The 23,743-nt window shown below is 37.7% G+C and overlaps 1 protein-coding gene and 1 long non-coding RNA gene across 9 annotated transcripts in view; one reads left to right on the top strand and one right to left on the bottom strand.

The window, feature by feature from the left end:
• aplp1 (amyloid beta precursor like protein 1) overlaps positions 1-23,743 on the bottom strand; it is a 133,462-nt gene that overhangs the window by 52,821 nt on the left and 56,898 nt on the right. The window lies entirely within an intron of this gene.
• Positions 1-23,743, top strand: part of LOC137487777 (uncharacterized) — a 63,950-nt gene that overhangs the window by 3,402 nt on the left and 36,805 nt on the right. For all 5 annotated transcript variants that reach the window (XR_015509770.1, XR_015509771.1, XR_015509772.1 and 2 more), the window contains exons 2-3: positions 4,708-4,826; positions 21,797-21,896. This is a non-coding gene — a long non-coding RNA (uncharacterized LOC137487777). The remainder of the gene's footprint in view (positions 1-4,707; positions 4,827-21,796; positions 21,897-23,743) is intronic.

The following is a 23,743-nucleotide window of genomic DNA, read 5'->3' as shown; positions in this document are numbered from 1 at the left end:
GCTTCCATCCAAAGTAGAAAAAAGCACTAGGCAAGCAGTAAGCAGTGACTCTCCCTTTCTCTCAGATAAAAGAACTGCCTGTAAGTGTATTGTATTGGGCATGACAGAGATGAACGCATGCTCTCATTCACTACAAGGTATTTAAGACGCAGCCTTTTATCTTGCTTGTTGATGACAGATGTCTTCAGTCTTGAAGCACTCGCCAATTTGAAGTGAAAGGCTTTTGCTTGAAGGGATAGTTCAGCTGCAGTAAAAAAGTCTGTCATCATTTAAAGCTATAGAAAAAAAGAGACCGCTTGAAAATACTTGTTTTCTCTGAATTTATTATTTATAGTTTTATATATATATACAGCTAACATGTCATTTTTGCTATATTTAATCAACCAACGATGTTTCTTTCAAGTTTAAAATACAAATGTTATCATGTAGTGTATTTTTGCCATGCTTTCATAGGCTTGTATGCATTTTTAGAGAACACAATGCTAATGTTTAAATGTGTTAATAAATAGCAATTGTGTTTATTTGGTGTTGTGCAGACCAATGCTAACAAATAATTCTTATTTTGCCAATCATATGTCCCTGTAAATATCATGTATATGGAAAAATAAAAAATAAAACACTGTATTGAACTGTAATGCATAGCAGCAAATATGCTAAGATACACCAGGTATGCTTGAGAATTTTGTTCTTTTTATAATTTGTCTGTATTGTTTTAGCGTACTTTTTTTAGGAACACAAAATATATTTCTCTGAGTACATTTTATTGCACATTTTAGATGACAAATCCACAAGAGGGCGTTGTGTGCATTTTACGAATCTGGCATGTTTTGTTGTCCTTGTTTTGTGATATTTATTTGGTGTTGTGCAGACAAATGCAAACAAATAATCCTTAATTTACCAATAAAATGACCCTGTTAATTTCATATAAATAGAGAAAAATAAAAAAATCAAAACACTGTATTGAACTATAATGCGCAAATAAAATGGGATAAACCCGGTATGCTTGAGAATTCTCTCATTTTATGGTCTCATCTTAAGACATTGTTTCGTGTTTTTGGTCTGTATTGCCTCAGAATACTTTTTTTTGGCCAAACACAAAATGGATTTCTCTGGTAACATTTTATTGCACCTTTTATATGACAAATCGACAAGAGGGTACTGTGTACTTTTTGCAAATCAGGCATGTTTTGTTGTCCTTCTTGTTTTGTGATATTTATTTAGTGTTGTGTAGACAAATGCAAACAAATAATCCTTAATTTGCCAACAAAATGTCCCTGTAAATATCATATATATATATGGAATAAAAATTAAATAAAATTACACTTTTGAATTGAATACTTATTGAACTGTAATGCGCAAATATGATAAGATAAACCAGGTATGCTTGAGAAGTCTCTCATTTTATGGTCTCATCTTCAGACATTGTTTGTTGTCTGTATTGCCTCAGCATACTTTTTTTTTCGGAGGATCATAAAATACATTTCTTGGGGTACAATTTATTCTACTTATTAGATGAAAAATCCACTAGAGGGCACTGTGTACATTTTATATATATATATATATATATATATATATATATATATATATATATATATATATATATATATATATATATATATATATATGAGCAATTCCAGCATTATGGATGTGACATTAGCAGTAAAAACTCAAAACAAAATTCACATAGAAAGTTGTTTACATTATATTGAAACATCTGTTTATATTTTACAAAACAACTAAGCACAGAGTTAAAGGATCAGAAAAATATCAATCTGTAAATATTTTTAATATTTTAAATGAGGGAAATAAACCTACGTTATGGATGTGTCAAAGTCTGCAAGTTTACAGTATACAACACACTTTGTAGAAATTCTGTGAATTACACTGCACAACCCAAAAGAAACAATAATAATCAAAAGGATAGAAGTTGCTCTCTATAGAACAAAAATGATTGATTTGATTTTATTTGACATTTTTGCATTTATGAAAGAAAAGCTTTGCTATGGATGTGACACTTTTCCGTTATGGATGTGAAGGATGTGAAATTTGTACTTGTGTGACTTTGGTTAATCAAATATAATAGTTTGAAACAGTGACAGATGCATTTTTGAGTATTTTTAAAGTACTGAAAATTGCTTGCTTACACAAAAAAATGTAGAAACATTTTCTCTATTTTGGTGAAAAATATATATTTTTTTCATGGCAAGGTTGACATTTGCATGGAATTGTTCATATATATATATATATATATATATATATATATATATATATATATATATATATATATATATATATATATATATATATACATATATATATATATATACACACACACACACACACACACACACACACACACACACACACACACACACACACACATATATATATATATATATATATATATATATATATATATATATATATATATATATATATAATGTGTGTGTGTGTGTGTGTAGAATTTAACGAAAATAAAAACTGTATTGAACGTTAATGGGCATATATAATGAGATAAACCAGGTATGCTTGAGAATTTCTCCTTTTTATGATCTTATCTTGTTTTTTGTCTGTATTGCCTCAGCATTCTTTTTCTTTGTGGAACACAAAATACATTTCTCTGTGTACATTCTATTGCACCTTTTAGATATCAAATCCACAAGAGGGCGCTGTGTACATTTGTCTTACAAATCGGGCATGTTTTGTTCTACATTTCAGATGCATGTCCTATTAATTGTGCTATTTGTTGATGTGCAGATAAATACATCCAAATAATACTTTATTTGTCTATAGAATATCCTTTTAAATATCACTAGTGTTAAAATTAACACAAGATGTTGTTTTCAGACTGCCAAGAATTCATTTTACCTACAAACAATACAATAGTATCTGGATGCAGCCTTTATGATGCAAGCTGAGATTGCATCACTCAGTGATGAGTTAGGTAAGCGCTTTAAAAAGCATTGATTGCAGCTCAGATTGCACTGCTCACAAACTCCCATTAAAGATATGTTTTACTATGTTTTTGAAGTTAAATGCAAGCTGAAACACACTATTTCCAGTGGGCCTATGTTGCTTTCATCCGTGTTGATTCATATTACAGGTAAACCACCTCAGGGTTTGGTTTAAAGTAGATTGAGTCTCGTCTTGATCCAATTGTTTGGTTCAGACGGCAGCACTCATGCTCCTTCAGATGAACAGCACTTATAGAGCAATTTAGTGTGAACATAAACAAAAGCTTTGATGTTCTATGAGGAACAGAAACGCAATAAATATGAATATCGGTTTGGAGGAAAACAAGGCTGAGTAAACATTTGCTACTTTTGGGTGATTTATCTCCTCAAGTTTCCCGCTTGAGGAGGTTCAACTGCAGTAAAGCAAATGATGCATGTAAACAACATCTAATAGCAGATTCGCCTGCGGAAACAACCAACAACACGACGTTATTAGATAAAAAGGGAAGCAGGGTTATGAGATTGTGTTTAATTTTCGCTCTGAGGCACACAGTGAAATTAGCAAAAGATAATATATAAAGAAAAAACATCAAAAGATGAATCCAAATGCTTTCCTTCAGAAAAGAAAACAGTCTGCGGTAGCATTCAGTGTGAAGCTCAAAAGAAAATCCCATCAATGCAGATTTGTCATTGTTTCATTTTAATCGTCCCGAAAGTAATTAGATTACGTCTCGGTCCATTCCATTAAGTTCACTTCAATTTGGCTCAAAAGCTTTATTATCCGTTACCTTTAAAAAAATTATATTGACTCATAATGCAAGTCACAAGCTCTGTTGTAATGGTATTAAAAAACGCCATTTGATTCGTGTGTGCTCTTGAACTCTAGCATTCGGCGGCCGCCGATTAAACCCTGTTAAACTACCGTGACTGCATTCACAATGCCGGTCCATTTCAAATGGATTTGCTCTCATTCGTCTACAACTCCCTCTCTGTGTGTCTATACACTGTAAAAATGCTAGGTTCCACACAAATCCTTCATGTTGTCCTAACACAAATCCATTAAGTTACCTTAAAATGTACAAATTTAAGTGGATTGAACATGAAACTGTCAAGTTGTTCCCAAAAAACCTTATGAATTGTGTTGTTTTTAAATAAGTAGTTTAAACAAGCAGCAAAAGTCATTTTTTTCAGTGTACAATTAGAAATTGAGACAAAGTCGGTTATATATTCACATATTTGGAGTTTCTCCTAAACAATATCATTTCAGAAAAGTGCAAATTCTGAATAGTTAAATCCAACCCAGGCTTATTCTGATTTTGTATATACATTTCTGGAGAGCGCCAAATATGTTCTAGGAGGTAAAATTTTTGCAGTTTTTGTTGTTTTTCGTGAATCCACCAAAGGCTGCTGTGTACACATTTTTTGAGATCTCAAATTTCTCTCATGAGTGCCGTTCCCGCCTGCTGTTCATAAATTCAACAGAGGCCGTTGTTGACTGACTGACCGACCGACTGACACACCCACCCACTTCCCTAAACCTAACCGATAGTGTTTAAAAAGAACTGATTGACCCTAAAGTCAACTGAAACTGTTATCTAAAGCAATCCAGAAAAACAAAAGCCCTCACGGCAGCCTGATTTTTACCATGTTTTCAGATTTTACCATATTCTCACTCTGTTATCTACTTGTTTATTTTATTAATTATAACTTTTGTAATTAATTTATTTAACTTTTTTGCTTTCCTGCTTTCTAGAACCGTTCTTCGCCGGACTTGAACCCTGTCTTTACAGTCAACTCCGCTCTGAAATCTTCTGATGTACATAGCGAGCTACTTGACAATCTGGTAACAGCGGGAAAGCCGTTCATGGGGAGGTAAGTGGTCAACTGCTAGCTCGAAAAGTAATACCGCCCCCTTTCGTCCATTTTAATGACGAAATACATCCATATGTTCCTTTGGCTATATAATTCACAATCTCCAGAAATTTATATTGGGGTACATTTTCAGAATGAGGCTATGTTGGTTAAATCTAATTAGTTGCCAATGACTATCAAAGTCCAACATCTGTTCAAGGTCAATTAAATGGTGCTAATGTTGTTTTGAAGTCAAATTTACATGCCATTTCAGACCGGATATTATCACTGTTCAAAAATGAATGAATATAAAACTGACTTTACATCAATCAATAGAAAGGGAAAGTTTTATCCTGCTCATGCGGCTCGAGATGCTCAAAAAAAAATAGCTTGTGTTGTTTTTTTTTTTGGAGGATTGTGTCGAGATTGATTTTCCTTCACGTCAAAGTGGAGTTGAGCAAGCCGTCTGTTCCCCACAGCTCATTCGGGCAGAGGCCGAGAGTTGGCTTCAGCCGAGTGAAATCTGTAATTGGACAGAGAGAAGTGTGTGTGTGTGTGTGTGTGTGTGTGTGTGTGTGTGTGTGTGTGTGTGTGTGTGTGTGTGTGTGTGTGTGTGTGTGTGTGTGTGTGTGTGTGTGTGTGTGTGTGTGTGTGTGTGTGTGTGTGTGTGTGTGTGTGTGTGTGCGTGCGAGCGCGCGGGGATGCGTTTGTGTGTGTTTGTGTGTGTGTTCAGAGCCAGTTCAACAGAGAGCGCCGACAGACACACACCCACACAGATACACTCAGACCTGTTTGATTTGGCTCAAGCACTCTGTAAGACTTTTGACTTTAAACTGATGACATTTAACCCGCATACACTGAAAATAAATGATTCATTGGATTTACTACATTTTTTAAGGTAACAATTATATGGGCTGAATTTAAACAAACTAACATTGCTACATGTAATTTGTTTGTTTAAATTCAGCCCATCTTAATAGTTTGTAAGTACTTAATTTAAAAATATAGTAAATTGAAATCATTTTTTTTCAGTGTATGCACAGGCTAAATTTTTCTAGTATGGAAGGAGCGAACAGATGTTGCACTTTGACATAGAAAGAACTATTCATGACTGTAATTAGCACTTTTAATTAAGCAAGGATGAATTACAATTGATCAAAAGTGACAGAAAAAAGATCTGAGCAGCAAATCAGCATAATCATTTTCTAACGGCTCAGGTTACACTGAAGAGTAGAGTAATGATGCTGAAGGTAAATCAAATAAAAACTAAATAGTAAATGTTGTACTAATTTAGCATTAGTAAATACTACTATAGTAAATACTAAAAGATTAGTAACAGTAAAGTATAATGTTATTTATAAAAACAATGTACTAATTTTACTTTTAACTTTAATACACTCTAAAAAGGCTGGGTTATTTCAACCCAGTTTTGGGTGTAATAGGGAATATTTTTATTAAATTAATGCAGCCAGATTTAACCTATTGTTTGGTTATTCCATATTTTAATTAATTTTGGTTGAAATAACCCAGCATTTTTAGACTGTAATGGCATATTGTACTTTCTGTGTGAACTATCTCTCTCTATTATATGTTACAACCAAATAAAATTATCACTCATGATACATATTACTTTCTAATTTGATACATTTATATCTAATTAAGGCACACCACTTTATTTGAACCTTAATTACAGTAAATCAAAAAGTGCTTAAAGTCAGCATAATACAGCTTTTTCAGATTTTCCATAATTGGACCTAGACCACATGTGGTCAGAGGAGTGAGGTTTACCTGCATAGCACTTTGCACGAGCCCCCATGAGATTTACCTGCATAGCACGAGCCCCCACGTGTAACCCACCGGTCCTACTGCACCTATCCCTTTCTGTGCTTGGATCGAACCGGTGATTAGTTACATTGGAGTCAGTTGCACTAACAAGGAGGCTAAAGACCATATCCTCTAGCGTCTGTCACTAGAGCACCTTTTGTGGTCAGAGAAATGAGGTTTACCTGCATTGCACTTTGCTGGCTGGCCTCCGTTACACTCACCCTGTAAGCCTCACTTACATCCCGGACGAGCCCCCACTTGTAACCCACTGGTGCTACTGCTCCCATCCTGGTCTGAGCTGAGATCGAACTGGTGAGTCTTTGCATGGGAGTTAGTTGCTCTAACAAGAAGGCTAAAGACCATGGCCTCTACCGTCTGTCCCTAGATCACCTTTTGAGGTCAGAGGAATGAGGTTTACCTGCATAGCACTTTGCTAGCTAGCCTCCGTTACACTCGCCCCCTTAAACCTCACTCCCATCCTGGACGAGCCCCCATGTGTAACCCACCGGTCCTACTGCACCCATCCCGGTGTAAGCTTAGATTGAACTGGCAAGTCTTTCCATGGGAGTTGGTTGCTCTAACAAGGAGGCTAAAGACCATGGCCTTTAACGTCTGCCGCTAGTGCACCTTTTGAGGTCAGTGGAATGAGGTTTGCCTGCATAGCACTTCGCTAGCTGGCCTCCGTTACACTCACCCCCCTAAACCTCACTCCCATACCGGACTTGCCCCCACATGTAACACACTCATCCTACTGCACCCATCCTGTTCTAAGCTGGGATCGAACCAGTGATTCTTTACATGGATGTTGGTTCTAACAAGGAGGCTAAAGACCATGACCTCTAGCGTTTGTAGCTAGAGCACCTTTTGATTAGAAAAAAAAAAGCATTTTGCTTTTAAGATGAACGGTTTTGTTCATCTGTAATAACACTCACTAATAATTCACACAGGAAAGCACCAGAAATGTGTATAAGGAAACTATATCGACCAGCAAACACAAATCACCCAATATTGAATCCAGCTTCCCGTGAGACTGTTCCAGCTGTTTGCAGCAACATATGAAATATAGCTCATTCAATAACACTGTCCTGCTCTGTCATTAAATATTCCACCCTCGTCTCTGGATGCAGGATGACATCATGCCTGATGATGCAATCGTGCGGGGCTGCTGGGTAAAGCGAGCCTGTACATCATATGTCACCTTTTAACAAGTCTACCTACTTTTAATCCATCAGAACCGCCCGGCAGTAAAATTGTGTGTGTGTGTGTGTGTTTGTGTTTGTGTGTATGTGTGTGTGTGTGTGTCGTGTATTCATTAGAGATGCAGTTTTCTCCATCTGTACCCATGTGTTGTAGGATGAGTCCATACACCATGCGTCATTTTAGACATGCGACTGTCAGCTAGAAATAGTGGGTTGGAGGTGTTTTTTATTTTCCTCGCAATAATGTGGCACTACTGAATCACGTTCCCTTATCATCTGTGAGGGTGTGTGTGTGTGTGGATGTAACTTTGCCAAGGTATACGTCATGCTGAAGCAATGCTAATGAAAATTAAGTACAGAAGATATATCCTGATAAAAACACAGCAAAAATGTTTGACATTTTTATTACTTTAATATTTGCACTTGGATTAAAAATGAAGTAGCGCTACTAGTATTGTTCATTTGTGTTACTTACAATAATGCTAAATAAGTGATTGTATTTACACTGTATTAATATAATAATGAATATAAATATACATTTTATTAGATCTTTTTAGGATACATAAAAACTAGGAATTACACGAAACACTGCAAAAAATGATATGACAAAAATCATGATCACAATAATGTTTTTGTGTTATTTTAACTTACTTTAATAAGTTAATCAGGTTTCAACTACGCTATGCAATGTTTGACTTATTTTTTAGTCAGTTTGATTGATATAAGTTGAGATGAACAGAAAAGTTCAACAAAAAAAATACAAATTGGCTCAACAAAAAAAAAGATAGCAAGATTTTTACAGTGTAACAAACAGATAACAATATAATAATAATAATAATAATAATAATATAAACATAAAATAGCAAGTCTCCAAGGGATATACATTAAGCAAAATATATTTTGGAAATAAAAAATAATAACAATTAATTACTGATTAAATGGATTTCAAGAGTTCACACTTAGATATTTCTTGACAACTGTTAGCAGGTTTGGCATGCTGTCCCAGGAGAGAACCCGGAGCTCAGAGATAGTTGAGCCCAGGGCTCCCGCCAGGTCCATAGAGCATGTGAGGGGAGTACGAGATCAGGTGGTTCTCGAGAGCTCCCCTTTTTAAAGGAGGAAAGGAGGAGAAAGGGGGTGGATGGGGGGTTTCTTCGGGAAACGAAGATAAGGGAGTAATATCTAGCTAGGCTACTTATAGTGGGTTAGGATAGATTTGATTGGCTAACTAATTAGTGTAGATAGGTGGCCAGCTGCAGTCAATTATATCATGTGCTTCTCTCGAAATTAGTTTAAAAACGTCACTTAAATTAGGGTTAGGAAATTTTCAACCAATATGGCATTGTACAATGTCTAATGTGAAACATTGCGATGGTCGATGGCATCGTCGTCGTAGTGAATTAATTATTTATGAATTATTAATTAATTCATAACAAATTCATCATTTGTAGCCTACCATTTCAACTACCTGACCCACATAGTCTTTGTTTTACCCATATCCAAGGCATAAATAAATAAAGATAAATTACACGCAAATTACCACCTGCCAATCACTTTTTTCATGGGACTCTGGCATAAATAGGCAAAGTGATATGTTTCGTTATAATGGCATCGACAAACTTGGTTGGTAAAAAAGGTGCACAACTAACAAGAACCAACCAACAGTATCTGAGGTTTTTGCTGAAATTACTAAGTACAAGCGTGAAAGCGAAAGATTGAAGCAGTGTATTAATGCTGTGACATGTTGCCTGATAAATACAAAAAAGACCAAAGAGTCGTTAGGTAGAGACAAGATTAATTAAATATCACCTTTAACAACTATAGTGAGACGCGATCCAGCGGTACATCCTTAAAACTGTCCGACGTGCTCTGCTCTCTGGGGTCAGTCATCTGTTGACTGCCTGGAGCTCAGACATTCGCATTTGCTGCAGCACGTGCTTGTGTGTGTGGTCACGTGATGTGCGCTTTTAGCGGTATAGAGGGAAATCTTTTCAAAAATGCTAGGTAAAATGCCAGTGTAAATGTGGATCATTTTCTTTTTAAAATGCTATTTTAAAACTAAGACGTATTACTGTACACGGGGCCTAAGTGTGTGTGTGTTTTTTTGCTTGTTTTTTTGCGAGCGTGTTGCTGCGACGGTGGCAGAGGATCATTATGCCGGCTCATCATCCTGATATCTGTCGGCCATCTGCGATGGACAATGGTATCATCTATCGACCAAACCCTAATGTAAATAAAGATGTATATCAGAGATGCTGATATATAAAACGCAATGAAAATGACTCATTTTAGGTTTTTAATTATATGCATTATATATTACATTAATATTATATATTTTATGTATTATATACTATACTTAGACATTGATCAGTATAATAATATTTAATATTTTTATTAATATGTAATTTTGTCTGCACCAATAGCCAAGTGGTTTAATGCGCCAATATAGCGCCATGGTGCTCAAGGCGACCTGAGTTCGATTCCCGGCTCGAGGTCCTTTGCCAACTCTTCCCATCTCTCTGCTCCCAACTATTCCCTGTCAATTCTCTGCACTATTTTATCCATTAAAGCTTAAAACCCCCTAAAAAATTACTGGCTGCAAAGAAGTTGACTAAAAAGTCTGCTTTAAGTCAAGTATACTTTACTGAAAAATGTGGTGCAACTTCAACCACTTAAGCCTAATAGACTCAAAAATTTTAAAGGTTTAAAATTTAAGTCAACTTTTAATTTTTTTTACAGTGTATACAATACAATAAATAATATAAATTATAAATAAATTATGCAAAATATTAAATCAAACTAATTACTTAATGTTAATCAAGTGTATATATTATTAGATTGCACTCTTTTAAATCCTCCTACTCAGAGCTTTGTCCTAGATGTAAAGCAGATAGAGGGACTCCCATATGCTTTGGTCTTGCCCTGACTTAGAGGTCTTAGAGGTTATTGCCATAGTAGTAGGTAATAATGTGCCTAGAGAGCCTAGATTTACCCTCTTAGGAAATACTACACTTCTTGATCAACAAAGCATTAATCTGAGATTTGTCAGACTAGTCCTACTAGCAGCCATAAAATGTATAAATTTGAGATGGAAGAATTCTAAACAACCTTCTACTTCCATGTGGATTAAAGAAGTGTCATCTTGTATGCCATTGGACAAAATGTTGTTTCCTTTGAAAAATCCTCAAGATTTGTTTGTTAAATACTAGGGCAGCTTCATTTCTTACTTGGGTAAACAGGACAGAATGCTTAGATAGAACCTGACTTGGTTTTCTTGTTTAATTTTATTCATGGTTTATTTGTGGCACTACAGGATGAAGGTTTGGGGCAGGTATAGGGCAGTATGTGGGGATGAAAGATCTATTTAGATTATTCTGTACTTTGTTGTACCTTGTGTTTATCTTGGAAAAAACCCAATAAACATAATGTTAAAAAATTAAATATTAAACTTTTAAAATATTACAAATGTGAGCAAAATAAATAAAAGAACATGCAATATCAACAACCTTCAGCTCTGTTTTCGTTTGCAAACAAATGATGTACAGCGTCTAGTACAGCGACAAAGGTTAATAGCTTAACACGGATGATATTTTATAAATAGCCGCACAAATCAATCAAGCAAAAAAGGTGACAAAGCCCTCATCAGCTGCAGCTCCCAGGAGCTCTGCCAACTCTTCCAACCGAATTCTCCAGAACAAGCCCAAACACGTCAGCAAGTGTCCCATGCACATGCTCCCTCACTGGGCTTCTGCTGCAGTTCGGGGGAATAAATAGCAGCAAACATGCACAGAGCTCTCGCGGGTCTTTCTGCTGGACAGATGGCCCTGATAGCGGGAGTCTGGCCGGTTCTGAACCCCCCTCCACACTGTAAAAAAATGGCTCAATGGTAAAAAAAAAAAAAAACACTGTAAACATGTTACAGTAAAAATCTGTAGCCTGGTAACCAGTAACAGTACGTTTTCTTAATTCATTCCATGGTCTGTTTAAATGCTTGATTCCGATTGGCTGGAGGGTGTGCATTATTTTCGTTGAAACGCACAGGTATTTCCAGTCAGTTTTGATCACAGTTCCAAATAAATGTTTAGGATTACCATAGCAACTCACATGTGCTGCACAGGAAACCGATGAGGACTGTTAATGACGGACGGAAATCCGCAAAATTAGGAAAATACTCATAAATTATGCCACAAATTCAAGTTTTAAGAGTTTTTCAAGCAAGAATTTAGTTATTTTAAAGTCAAATCGGCAGTTTATGTTTAAGGATATCGTGTGTTGAAAAACGTTGGAAGCTCCAGGCGGTCAGCAGCAGGTCAGCACCCCCCCCCCCCCCCCCTTCACACACACACACACACACACACACACCGAGAACGCCCAGATCTCTTGCATCTCTGTTGTTAAAACGTGATATATAATAAATCTTTTGTGTATGGTCAGTCTTTGGACTATTTAATGTGTTCTCAGGTGTGGCTGATTGCTTTTGTTTTAAACAGGATGAATGAAGCAGAAAGTTCTTCTACCTGTCCTGATATGTTTTTCCTTTTGCCATATTTCTCTACATATTTTACAGCAAAGATTGCTTTCTCGTTAAAATGCATCTTATGTGCCCTTACACCGGCGTTTCATAAGATACAGCGTTGTGAATGTTTTATTTCATGTGTATAGACTTGTATAGATGAATGTGTTTTAATAATCGCAACGTTATGAGCGATCGCTGACTTTTTGTTAGATTAATTCCATGAGATCAGTTTGCCTAGCCTAATACTTTGATTCGAGAGAGGCATAATAACACAATTTTATACTTTAGATGTTTAAAAATCTTTGTTAAAGGAATTTTTTATAAAAATAGCATGTTAAACAAGTGTTTAACTAAAGGCTTAAAGTTGATAGGAAATAAATTATCTTTAATTTCATTGGCCAATGCATAACATATTCCTTAAAGCGTATTGAAATGGTACTTTAAAAAGATTTGTATGTTATAATGAAACGTAAATCACAGGAATTCTGCTATAGGTAGCCCAGCTTTCTCAGTATTAAGGTAATGTTAAGAAAAAGCCAATATACATCTATTCACCCATTACATAAATTAATCCTTCCTTCTGACGAATCTCCCTCCTCTGCTTCAGTTATCTGTCGCTTTCTTCTTGAGCATTCATACAAACCTCTACCTGTCACAATCAACTGTTTGGGCTAAGGTCCTTAATGAGGATGTACATGTTTTATTTTCAGATCAGGTATGGGAGATGTTTAAATTGTCTTCTAGAAAAGCAAATGATTTATTGGACATTGCTGCATAGGTTCTACTTGACCCCAAAGAAACATTTTATATGAATCTCTCATCTTCTTCTAATTGTAATCTCTGTTCATAAGGATCTTTAGGCACTTTTTTACATTTCGTTTGTGAATGTCCCTCTCTCTCACCTTTCTGGATCTATCATGTTTGTTGGGATGAATGTTTGTTTTGGATGAATGACTTTAACAAAGATGTCTTCTGTTAACTGCTCTCACAGCAGCAAAAAAATTGCTGGTCAATTGCTGGAATCCTCCTCATACTATGGACAGACGAATCTGGAAATTGTCAGTAGTGTATGATTGTGAATGAGTGTGTATGGATGTTTCCCAGTAATGAGTTGCAGCTGGAAGGGCATCCGTTGCGTAAAACATATGCTGCATAAGTTGTCTGTTCATTCCGCTGTGGCAATCCCAGATTAATAAAGGGACTAAGCCAAAGAGAAAATAAATGAATGAATGAAATATGGTAGTTTTTAACAGTAATCATCTGGCAACCACAGCTGTAGTTTTTTCACCCCATTTTTTTGCCGGATTATTAGTTTTTTTTTTTTACATCTCACTCTCTGCTGATCTCAAGACTCCACAATCTGTCTCTTCCTCGTCCAGAGTAATGCAAGATCTGCTGCATTCATCACTGTAATCATGCTGATTAATTATTCAGCACTGGGCTTCGTTTGCCTGCCAGGCCTTGATTAGGAGAGCGAGAGTCAGATGGGTCCACCTTGGATGTGGAGAAGGCCTGATGAAAGAGGCCGGCCGGTTTGGGTTCAGCCGGAGCTACGAGCGCTGTTAGATTCGGACGCTAATTGCACGCCCCATGCTAATTGCACGCTGTAATTAATGTTAGCGAAAAGGCAACGAGCTGTGGAGCCATCGATTCTCACACTTGGATGGTGTGAAGGGTGGACAACACAGCAGGAAATGAGATGTCACAGGGGCACAGGGTTTAATATCCCTCAACGAAATAAAAAGATCAGCCAATTTTCATACCAGTTCATGCTGGTTTAGCTAATGGGGCTCCTTGTTAGAGTTGGTGAATTGGTTTGATAATTTATACATGTTTTTTTTTTTCTGATTGGTTTACAATCTAGGGGTTATAATTTTTACCTTTATATTTACTTGTGTATTATCGTTTAAAAAATCATTACATTTACGTTTAATTTATATAATACTTCTTTATTTAACCAGGTAAAAAACCCATCAATTTCAAGATCTCATTTACAAAGGTGACCTGGTCAAGAGGTCTGCAACACAAGAAAAATAAGTATATATTAATAATATTTTATTTAAAAGTAAAAAATAATACGGTTTAGTCTTTCAAGCAATACATATGAAGTACTGTATATTAAAAACACATACATTGAACAATGGGATTTAAAAGAGATATTATGAAGCTATTGGTATTTATCTTGCCATTTTTTAAGCTGGTTTATGCTGCTTTAGTCAAATAATTGAATAGCATTATATAATAACTGTATGTAACTTGTTGCCAGTGGCAGTTCTAGCTTAAATGGCATCATAGGCGAATCACCCCATATAACTACCCCCCACCCCCCTCTCCTCACCCAAAAAAGAAACCATTTAGTTTTAACCCAACTTAGGTAAAATATGGACAAAACCAGATTTAGGATTATTAAAAATACTTCTATATTTTACAAATAAAATAATTATTAATATTACTATAATACAATTATTATTCTAAAAACAGAAAACAGTCCTTAATGTTACTTTAAAACAACGTAAAGACAAAATTGGAGTGATATGCTAAAATCACAAGAAATATTTTGCAAGAATATTACTTATGACACTTCTGTAGAATACAAAAATTTTTTTTTTTATAATTTTAATTAATGTTAAGTCTCCCTTAAATTCCTTTCCAGTTTGGATAATCAAAAAACACCATTGTCCAATGACTTGCCTAATTAATATAAATAATATAGTTCAGCCTTGAAATAGCACTTAAAAATATCTAGTCAAATGTTACAGTATGTACTGTCAACTTGACAACGACAAAAGAAAGTAACTCTTAAAAATTGTTTTTTGAAACAATTATGTTTAAAATGTGTTGAAAAGGCCTGTTTACCATTCATTCATTTATTTTTCTTCAGCTCATTTTTTTTTTACCTTTATTCATCAGGGGTTGCTATAGCGGAATGAACTGCTAACTATTTCAGCATATTTTTTTATGCAGTGGATGCCCTTCCGACCGCAACCTTCTTGCTGTGAGGCGACAGCGCAAACCACTGAGCCACTGTGTCACAAAATTGTACATTTTTACTAAAAAAGAGGCAAATGCAAAATTACTGTATTAGCTCTCTGTTTTTCCCTTTATTTCCCTGTAAACTTGCAATTGCAAGTGATGATTAACAGAGTAAATAAAAAAAAACTTCTCACATTAACTCCTTGTTGTAAATGAGGGCGATGCCAACCCTCTTGTGCACCACCAGAGGGAACCATCGCCAGAATTCTGATTCGACTCACGGACTCAAAATCCCATAAGCCCTGCTACCTGGCACTGATTACGGTCCAGGTGCAACTCATCAGCTCTCGTGTATATATACCACACTCACGCTCCGGTTCTTTGCGAAGTCTTGATTTGCCTGGCTGTCATTTCTGAGCGTTCCATACTCCCTGCTTCGGACTGATCTGTGTTTCTGACCCTGTGCTTGTTCTACGATTACGAAAGACATCTGCCTGCCCCTGATCTCCAGCCTGTTATTCTGACCAGTAAGATATCTGCCTGCCTTTGAACTTTTGCCTGTCCCACGTTCTGTCTCCTGGATTGCCCCTTTGTGTTTGTTTGTATGTGTGCTCTTAATAAAGCTTGCAAATGGATTCAATGCCTTCTGACTCATCACAACAGAAGACTTCGCCACTACAGAATCCAGCAGCTTTAGCACAAGTCTCGACTGAACTTTCCGCTCAAGCCACTCAGTTAGCCACCCATCATCAACAACTCACCCATCTAACTTCTCTCACGGAGGAACTGGTGAGAGCTATGCAGCAACTCCGTCATCCGAATCCTGCAGTTACCCCGCCTGCTACCATGACAGCTTCTCAACCAACGCATGTCTCCAATGCTCCGGCTACCGTAAGTCCCCGATTAGCTTTTCCTGAAAAGTTTGATGGGTCACCTTCTCGCTGCAAAGGCTTCTTATTGCAATGCAAACTATTTGTTAACCAACAACCTGCATTATATCCCACTGATTCTAGTCGGGTGGCTTTTGTATGCAACCTGTTAACGGGGAAAGCGCTGGAATGGGCTACAGCGATATGGAAGGAGGAGGAATGTAACTATCCCACATTTGAAACTTTTCTCAAGCAATTTCGGGAAGTGTTCGAGCACCCAGCAGATGGGAGAAGCCCCGGTGAGCAGTTACTTTCTCTTACACAGGGGCGTAACACAGCTGCAGAATACGCCCTGTCATTTCGCACTCTCGCCGCTCAAACTAACTGGGTTGAGGATACACTGAAGACACTATTCAGACGGGGTCTGAATACCAATCTACAATCTGAATTGGCTTGCCGTGACGAAGGAAAGAAATTGAACGAACTCATTGAACTTACCATCCGTCTTGATCATCTGATTCGCAGCCGTAGAAATCCTCGCACACAGCTCCATGTTTCAAGTGACACGCCCCCTGATGAACCCATGCAACTGGGTTTCACCCGTCTCACCCATGAAGAAAGAATGCATCGATTGCAAAATCATCTATGCCTGTACTGCGGTCAATCAGGGCACAGGAAATCCACCTGCAGCGTACGACCTCAGACACCAGTTCAATCGGTGAGTCCTTCCCATGTTCCTGCACTTTTCAGTGTACTGATTCCTGTAATTATTAAATTTGATAAAAGAATGATTAATACTACGGCTCTTGTCGACTCTGGATCTGCCGGAAACTTTATATCTAAGAAATTTGCTTTATGTCACGAACTATCTCTCAGCTCATATGATTCCTGCCTTGCAGTGGAAGCACTAGACGGTCGTCCTGTGGGTGAAGGACGCATCCGTATGATTAAGAATAAGCTACAGTTACAAGTTGGTGTTCTACACATTGAAGAAATGCAATTCTACATTATTGATTCAGTTAATCATCCACTGGTGTTGGGACTGCCCTGTTTAAGGCGACATGATCCTCATATCTCCTGGAGGGACGGACAGATATTGCAGTGGAGTGAGTCATGCATGAAACAGTGCATCCAGCCCATTCACAAAATTCCATTACGAACCACCAATGTGTTACCTGAACTCGTTGATGAACTAATCCCCATTGAGTACCATGACTTACATGAAGCTTTTAGCAAACAAAAAGCTACTCAACTTCCCCCACATCGACCAAGTGATTGTGCTATTGAGTTAATTCCAGGTTCAAGTCCTCCAACGGGTCGAATATTCCCTCTGTCACAACCTGAGCACAAGGCAATGTCTGAATATATCGACGAGGAATTGGCCAAGGGTTTCATCCGACCTTCTACATCTCCTGCTTCAGCTGGATTCTTCTTTGTAAAGAAGAAAGATGGCAGTTTACGTCCCTGTATTGATTACCGAGGGCTCAATGAAATCACCGTAAAATTCCGCTATCCATTACCCCTCGTACCTCCTGCCCTGGAACAATTAAGAAAGGCTAGATATTATACCAAGCTTGATCTTCGCAGTGCATATAACCTTGTCAGAATCCGTGCTGGTGACGAGTGGAAGACCGCGTTTTCCACCACTAGGGGGCACTATGAGTACACGGTAATGTCCTTCGGCCTGTCAAACTGTCCATCCGTGTTCCAATCTTTTATGAACGATGTCTTTCGGGATATGCTGGATCGCTGGGTCATCATTTACATCGACGACATCCTCATATATTCAAACACGATGAAGGAACATGTTGAACATGTACGTATGGTGTTGCAACGCATGATTCAACATCGTCTGTACGCCAAATTAGAGAAGTGTGAATTTCACCAGACACAGATCGCCTTTTTGGGATACGTCATCAGTGCAGAAGGGATTACCATGGATGATACAAAGGTACAGGCAGTTCAACGATGGCCGTTACCCCAGAATCTCAAGGAGTTGCAGCGATTTCTAGGTTTTGCCAACTTCTATAGACGGTTTATCAGAGGCTTTAGTTCAATAGCCGCACCATTAACAGCCATGACCAAACGAAATTCCCACAAACTATCCTGGTCCTCTGAAGCACGCCAAGCATTTAGCGATCTGAAGACTCAATTCACCACAGCTCCTATTCTCCGTCATCCCAATCCAGACCTACCCTTCATTGTGGAAGTGGATGCATCCAACACAGGAGTCGGTGCTGTGTTATCTCAACGTCAGGGTCAACCATCCAAAATGTATCCATGTGCCTTCTTCTCCCGTAAATTGACCAGCGCAGAACGAAACTATGATGTGGGAAATCGCGAATTACTGGCAATGAAATTAGCCCTGGAAGAATGGAGACACTGGCTGGAGGGGGCTAGTCAGCAATTCACCATATTAACTGACCACAAGAATCTGGAATATCTTCGCTCAGCCAAACGTCTAAATCCCAGACAAGCTCGTTGGGCTTTGTTCTTCACCAGATTCGACTTCATTGTCACCTATAGACCAGGGAGTAAAAATAGTAAGGCAGATGCACTATCCAGGCTATCAGAGGATAAAACCCCAATTAGTGATGAAACCATTATTCCTACGAACTTACTAGTGGCTCCAGTACAGTGGGACATACTTACCGAGATCCAAGAGGCCAACCGAGAAAACAACCCTCCAGTAGACTGTCCGAATCACCTGATTTTTGTACCCAATAACATACGTACCAGATTACTGACCCATATTCATGACACTCCCAGTTCGGGGCATCCAGGCATCACTGCAACTTTGGAGTTAGTCAAAGCCCGTTTCTGGTGGCCGTCCCTCACGAAGGATGTAATTAATTATGCTTAGAAATGTAAAATTTGCCAAAGCACGAAGGCATCTCACCAAACCCCTGCTGGCCTGTTACAACCGCTACCGGTTCCGCAACGGCCCTGGTCCCATATAGCGGTGGACTTCATTACGGATCTCCCTGTTTCCCAGAACAACACAGTCATTCTCACGGTGGTTGATCGTTTCTCCAAGGCTTGTCGCCTAATACCGTTGCCCAAATTGCCCTCTGCCTTTGAAACCGCAGAAGCCCTGTGCAATCATGTATTTCGAATGTTTGGCTTACCTGATGATATCGTCTCAGACAGGGGATCCCAATTCACTTCCCGGGTATGGTCCGCTCTCTGTAAAAATCTAAATATTAATGTTAGTCTCACCTCAGGGTACCATCCTCAATCCAACGGCCAAACTGAACGTATGAATCAAGAAGTCATTCGATTTCTACGTTCCTACTGTCATCAGCAACAGCACGACTGGAGTCGCTATCTGATGTGGGCAGAATATGCACAAAATTCATTAATAAAGCCAGCCACGGGTATTACGCCATTCAAATGTATTCTTGGCTACCAACCACCCCTGTTTCCATGGTCCGGAGAACCCACTGAGTTACCTGCTGTCACGGATTGGCTGCAGCGGAGTGAGGATGTCTGGAACCAGGCTCACAGACATCTCATGAGGGCAGTCAGGAGGAGAGAGATTCAGGCGAACCGTCACCGACGCCAAGGACCCACGTATCAACCGGGGCAGTGGGTGTGGTTGTCGACACGAGACCTTCGTCTGAGATTGCCCTGCCGCAAACTCAGTCCCAGGTATGTAGGGCCATTCAAAATTGTACGCCAGATTACTCCAGTGTCTTTTCGCTTAGCCTTGCCTAATCATTATCGTATTTCTCCTACTTTCCACATGTCATTACTCAAACCCGCTGGTGGTCCACGAGAGGAGGCGGTTGAGGAGGAATCGGAAACCAGGACCCCTCCACCTGTCATGATCGAGGGCGAGGAAGCTTACCTCGTTCGAGAAGTGCTGGACTCTCGACGTCGGGGTGGCGCCCTCCAATATCTGGTGGACTGGGAAGGGTACGGTCCAGAGGAACGGTCCTGGGTGAATGCTAGAGATATTCTAGACCCAACTCTCACGGAAGAGTTTCATCAAAGGTTCCCAGAGAAACCAGCCCCCCGACAGCGCGGTAGACCCCGGCGTCAGGTGCCTTCTCGCTTCAGGAGCCGCTCGCAGGAGGGGGGTTCTGTTGTAAATGAGGGCGATGCCAACCCTCTTGTGCACCACCAGAGGGAACCATCGCCAGAATTCTGATTCGACTCACGGACTCAAAATCCCATAAGCCCTGCTACCTGGCACTGATTACGGTCCAGGTGCAACTCATCAGCTCTCGTGTATATATACCACACTCACGCTCCGGTTCTTTGCGAAGTCTTGATTTGCCTGGCTGTCATTTCTGAGCGTTCCATACTCCCTGCTTCGGACTGATCTGTGTTTCTGACCCTGTGCTTGTACTACGATTACGAAAGACATCTGCCTGCCCCTGATCTCCAGCCTGTTATTCTGACCAGTAAGATATCTGCCTGCCTTTGAACTTTTGCCTGTCCCACGTTCTGTCTCCTGGATTGCCCCTTTGTGTTTGTTTGTATGTGTGCTCTTAATAAAGCTTGCAAATGGATTCAATGCCTTCTGACTCATCACAACACTCCTATTTATTTTGAATTTCTTTTAGTTTAGCAGGTATAATATAACATTATATATATATATATATATATATATATATATATATATATATATATATATATATATATATATATATATATATATACTGTATATATATATATTTTTTTTTTTTAATAGCTAAGGTCATTATTAATAGCCCCCTAAAAACACTTTTTTTCTGTTCAATGGCTTAATTCACTTAATAAACTTCCCTAGTTAACCAAACTGTAGTTAAGCCTTGAAATGGCACTTTAAGCTAAATACTATACTCTTGCAAAATAACTATTCAAATGTTACAAACTTGACAACGACAAAAGAAAGTAGTTCTTAGAAATTAGTTATTAAAACTATTATGTTTAAAATGTGTTGGAAAAGTCTGTTAAAGATAATTGGGAAATGTAAAAAAAAAATTAAGAGCTTATACATTATTGTCTTTCACTGTATGTCACTCTGGCAAGCAGTTCAATATGCTATGAGGGCCTACATGTTATACATTTAAATTTTTAATTTTAATTTAACAGTTTAATTTTCCTTGCTTAAAATTCTTTCATATGATTCATATGTAACAAAATACACATTTTTATTATATGGTTTCAAAGCAGACAATTCAATATCCCACGGTGGATAGATCAAACAATTTTCAGTTCTCTCTCTCTTTTTTTTATACCTAAATTTTTAATATATATTTTTTTTCTATTTAATTGATACTCATATCTATTTTTGCCTTGGGCTGAACAGAGGTCTGTCTGGCAGTGGTGTCTGCTCCGTCAGGGCAGCTGGACGCTCACCGATTACGCTCTCATCAGTCCAGATTAGTGGATCTGGAGCTCCAGCTGCCCTGATGAGCAGCAGATGGCAGATGATGGCTGACCCTGCAGGGGTTGATCTGGGACAAGCTCTCCAGAGAAAAAAACCCCACACATTTGGATCTGAAAGGGTGCACTGGTGCCTATAAACAATCCAATTCTTACATATTTTAATGGAATATTTCACAATTTACGCACCCTTACATCATTTTAAGCCTGACCTTTTTTCTTCTTTAAACACAGAAGCAGATATTTTGAACAACTCAAGCAGTCAAAACAACTCAAAATATAGTTGTTTGTGTTCCACAGATGACAGAAAGTCAGTTTTTGGACTGACATAAAGGTGAGTATGAGTATGACAGCACACAAATGTTCATTTTTTAAGGTGAATTCTCTTTTTACTGTGTATAAAAGTGTTTTATTTCAGTAGGCAAAATAATAAAACTTCACTTAAAGAGAGTTCAACCACAAATAAAAATTCTGTCATGATTTATTCACTCTTATGTTGTTCTTAACATGTACGGCTTCCTTTGTTTTGCAAAACACAGAAGAGAGTGTTTTAAAAGAGAGTGGAGGTGAAAACATTTTCAGAAAATATTTGAACAGAATGAATGAATTCTTTGTTTTCAAAAACTGTAACAGTCACCTTAAAAGAATGGTTTATTTAAAATATTTTATAGCTACTTTAAAGGTTTTAAACTGAATACCCTACACCAGATTTACATTCATCCTAGGTATTAAAAAATCCCTCCATTTAGAGAGCCTACTCCGCTCTGATTGGTTAGATCATGGCACAGTCTGTTTGCTTGGTCTACCACTTCAAATCAAATCACTTTTATTGTCATATCATCAGCAGCACGTGTGCTATGATAAGTGAAAAGCTTAAAGGTACAGTTCACCCAAAACTGAAAATTCTGCCATCATTTACTCACCCTTCACTTCTTTCATACTTGTTTGAGTTTCCTTTTTTTTTTGTTCAACACAAAAGAAGATGTTTTGAAGAAATGTGTAACCGTTGACTTCAATATTTGTTTTTCCGGTCATACTTTACAATAAGGTTCATTAGTTAATGTTAATTAATGCATTTACTAACATAAACAAACAATGAACAATACATTTACTACAGTATTTGTTCATGTTAGTTAATGAAAATACAGTAGTTCATTGTTAGTTCATGTTAACTCATGGTGCATTAACTAATGGTTACAAGCATGGACTTGGATGTTAATAATGCATTAGTAAATGTTAATTTATGATTAATAAATGCTGTACATGTGTTGTTCATCATTAGTTCATGTTAGTAAATGCATTAACTAATGAACCTTATTGTAAAGTGTTACCGATTTTCCTATAGAAGTCAATGGTTTCAGATTTCTTCAAAATGTCTTCTTTTGTGTTGAACACTCAAAAAAATTACGTATGCTGTTTGTGCAAATGACTTATTTGAAATGAGCTGAAACAACATAATTCTTGAGTTTTTTGGGGTCAACCTAATAGTTTTATGTTCAATCCACTTACATTTGTAAAAACTAATAAGTTAACTTAATTTCTTTATGTTGTCTCAACAAAAATCAATTGTGTGTAACCCAGCATTTTTACAGTGCAGAATAAAGAACCCCATAAATGGTTGAAAAAACAATTAAGGGGGAGTAAATGGTGACAAGGGGTCCACGGGGTCTTAAAAAGTATTATTCATTCATTCATTTTCTTGTCGGCTCAGTCCCTTTATTAATCCGGGGTTGCCACTACGGAATGAACCGCCAACTTATTCAGCAAGTTTTTACGCAGCGGATGCCCTTCCAGCTGCAACCTATCTCTGGGAATAAAAAGTATTAAAAGTTGATAAATCAGTGTAGAGAAATTTGAGGCCCTTAAGAAGTATTAAAAGGTCTTGAATACTATTTTGCAATTTTATATTTAATTATGTTTATGCATTGTATAGTTGTATGCTAGTTTACCTGAAATGAATGTGATTATCAGCATGCTAGTTTATGAAATCAATGAAATTCTACTAGATTTGCCATCATGCTGCTTTGTTTACTGCAGTTACCAAGTCAACACCATTATTTCTGCAGTTCTATAGGTGCCAACCTGCTAAATTAGCTAGAATTAATAGATTTTTATTCAGTAAATGAATAATGTTTTAGTTTTGGATTAGTTTCTTGCATTTATACTTAGTAAATACTGCTT

The sequence above is a fragment of the Danio rerio genome, chromosome 15 (genome assembly GCF_052040795.2).
Source record: "Danio rerio strain M-AB ecotype USA chromosome 15, GRCz13ab, whole genome shotgun sequence".
Taxonomy (NCBI): domain Eukaryota; kingdom Metazoa; phylum Chordata; class Actinopteri; order Cypriniformes; family Danionidae; genus Danio; species Danio rerio.
The sequence above is the reverse complement of the archived record's forward strand: the minus strand, read 5'-3'. Positions and strand labels throughout refer to the sequence as shown.